Here is a 3,348-nt window from a genome sequence, read left to right as displayed (position 1 = left end):
GTTCCTCGAGAGAAAAGACCTGGTGATCTGCTCCTGTAAAGACTGCAGCCTTGGAAACCCTATGGGGCAGATCTCTTCTGTCCTACAGGGTCACTATGAGTCAGAATCAACTCGACCACACACAACACTAACAACAGTTGCCACTTATTTCTCTGAGATCACTTCCCAACATAAACTATCTTCATGCAAGCCCTTCGCTGAGCCTCGGCTTTGTTTTTTTTTTTTTTAAGGGCGGGGTGGCGGGGGAGGGGACTTAACCTAAAAATCCTGAGATACCAGCTTTTTAATTATAAATGTCATCTACACATGGGAACTGCACAAAGTAGCAAAGGAAAGTTCTTGTGATTTTCACAGGCAAAAATCTTTATAACTATCTGTAGCATCATATCCTTATAATTTGTACAGTTTATCAGCCTCATTTGAGACTCTTTGTTAAGGACAATCTCCCTGTCTCTCATTGTGTCATGCCGTACTGGTGCCATAACATTCTGCTGAACGTTTATGATTAAAAATACCTGAAAAATGCTCCCAAGTCACTTCTTATACCCTTGTTATACCTTGTCTCCTGAACATAATAAAATGCACCAAAAAAAAGACAAAAAACTCGTTGTTGTCAAGTCAATTCCAACTTGTGGTAACCCCATGTGTTACAGAGTAGAACTGCTTTATAGGGTTTTCTTGGCTATAATCTTTATGGAAGCAGATCACCAGGCCTGTCTTCCATGGCACTGCTGGGTGGGTTCGAAACCACCAACGTTTAGGTTAGTAGTTGAGCACAAACTGTTTGCACCACGCAGGAACTGTTAGTAAAATACACAACTTCATTCATAAGAAGAAAAATACTTATAAAGCTATACTGAGATGCCATTTTTCATTTATCAGATTAGCAAAGATCTAAAAGTTTGATAATACCATCTTGTTAAGGAGTACATCCATGTGATTGGTGGAAAGAAAAATCCATATATCCCTGTGGAGGGCAATTGGGCAATAGCTACAAAAATTATAAATGCATATACCCTTTGACCCAACAAATGCTCTTTAGAAATTATCTTACAGCTATACATGAATCATGCTAAATGACTTATATACAAATTATTAATTGGTGGTAATTGTAAAATAATGAATACCAACTAATGTCCATTAACAGATGACTAGTTAAATTGCTCTTAGAAGAATCACAAATAGAATGTTCCTTAGAAACGAGGATGGCAAGACTGACTCGCTTACTTTGGACACATCATCATCTAGATCAATAGCTAGGAAAGGGCACCTTACTTGGTAAAGTAGAGAGTCAATGAAAACAAGGGAAGCCCTCAGTGAGACGGATTGATAGAATGGACTCGAATGTACCAATGATCATGAAGATGTTTCATTCTCAACAGCAACTGTAATGGTTAAAGTTGTGTGTCAGCTTGGCTGGGCCATGATCCTCAGTGATTTGATAGTCGTATAATGGTGTGATCACTTCCATGATGAGTTTTGATATTATGTGATCACCTCCATGGTGGGATCTGCTGTGAGTAGCCAATCAGTTGAAAGGGAGCTTCCTTGGGCATCTGGCCTGGATTGAATATAAGTGGATATTCTGGCAAGGCTTGGGGCTTTTGCTCTTTCTGCATCCTGCAGCTGGCTGCTGTTCATCTCATCTCTGGTTCTTGGGACTTGAGCTGGATGCAGGATCCAGAGCCAACAAAAGCCAGTGAGCTTTGCCAGAATGTCCACATATATTAGATGCAGGCCACACCTCTGAGGAAACTCCCCTTACAACTGATTGGCTGATCACATCAGATCACATCATGGAGGTGATTACATTATATCACAAAATGAATGTTAACTACATTATTACACAACTGTTAAATTACATCATTACATAACTGCCTGTCTTAGCCATCTAGTACCACTATAACAGAAATACAACAAGTGGATGGCTTTAACAAACAAAAGTTTATTGTCTCACAATCTGGTAGGCTAGAAGTCTGAATTCAGGGTACCAGCTCCAGGAAAAGGCTTTCTTTCTCTGTTGGCTCTGGGGGAAGGCCCTTGTCATCGATCTTCCCCAGTCGAGGATCTTCTCAGTGCAGGGATCCTGGGTCCAAAGGATGCGCTATTCTCCTGGCTCTTGTTTCTTGGTGGTATGAGGTCCCTGTGTCTCTCTGGTCCCTTCTCTCTTTTATATCTTAAAAGAGATTGGCTTAAAACACAATCTAATCTTGTAGATTGAGTCCTGCCTCATTAACATAACTGCCACTAATCCCATCTCATTAACATCATAGAGACATGATTTGTAACACATAGGAAAATCACATCAGATGACAAAATGGTGGACAATCACACAATACTGGAAATCATGGCCTAGCCAAATTGATACACATATTTTTAGGGGACACAATTCTATCCATAACACTGTGAAACCATTGAGAATCATGGCCCAGCCAAGTTGACACACAACTTTAACCATCTCACCATCTAAGGTAACATGAACATGGAGTAACACCAAGGCACAAAAGTGTTAGGGACCACCTTACAATTCTGCCTACCACACTGAGTGATGCTGTCTTCTGCCCTCTCCACATGTTGATTAATTGCCATGAGTGAGTATAGAATATTTCTCCTTTAGAGCTAGTTGGTCCAGCTCAAAATTATGATTTAAGTAGATATGGTCTTTAGGCCTTTCCATTTATATCTAATTACCATGTTCACAATAATAATTCTTCCTATCATTAGGTTTGAACCAAATCAAGTTACCATATTCTGTTTACTTATTTGAATTAATGTATGAAAAAAAGAAAACAGCATAGTTTTTGGCACAAAAGCTAGTACTGAGTAAAGGTTGATTCTCTTCCCCTGCCCTTATATATATATGCCACATTGTTTTTTGTTTTGGTTTGGTTTTCTTTGGGGAGAGTCTATTAATTTATTCACAAGTATAAAATTTCTCATAAAGGCATAGTGATGAAGATATACCAGAATTATAAATGCTGCACTATTCTGGAATTCCACAGGACGTAGCAGAACTTAATATATGCTGGTAAACTCCCTGTGAGTCAGTGTCGTTGAGCTATCCTGCAATGAAATCACAGGACATGCCTGTGCCGAGGCTACATCATAAAATAGAAGGATCAGCTTGTAGTCTCATCCCAATCCCCAGCCTCGTGTTTAATTGGAGAACTGTGTTCATCTAAGATGCAGAACATTCTGAGGACAAAATATGCAAACTTTGCACACCCTAATTATAAACACAAGGGCTTCCTTTATGGATGTCCTCTGCTATGCTTTAAGCAAGCGTGAGATATAAAAACATGCTTTATAGGAAGATTAATCAATGAAATTTCAAATAATCCATTCTCC

The sequence above is a fragment of the Trichechus manatus genome, unplaced genomic scaffold (assembly GCF_000243295.1).
Source record: "Trichechus manatus latirostris isolate Lorelei unplaced genomic scaffold, TriManLat1.0 scaffold00012, whole genome shotgun sequence".
NCBI classification, from domain to species: domain Eukaryota; kingdom Metazoa; phylum Chordata; class Mammalia; order Sirenia; family Trichechidae; genus Trichechus; species Trichechus manatus.
The sequence above is the reverse complement of the archived record's forward strand: the minus strand, read 5'-3'. Positions refer to the sequence as shown.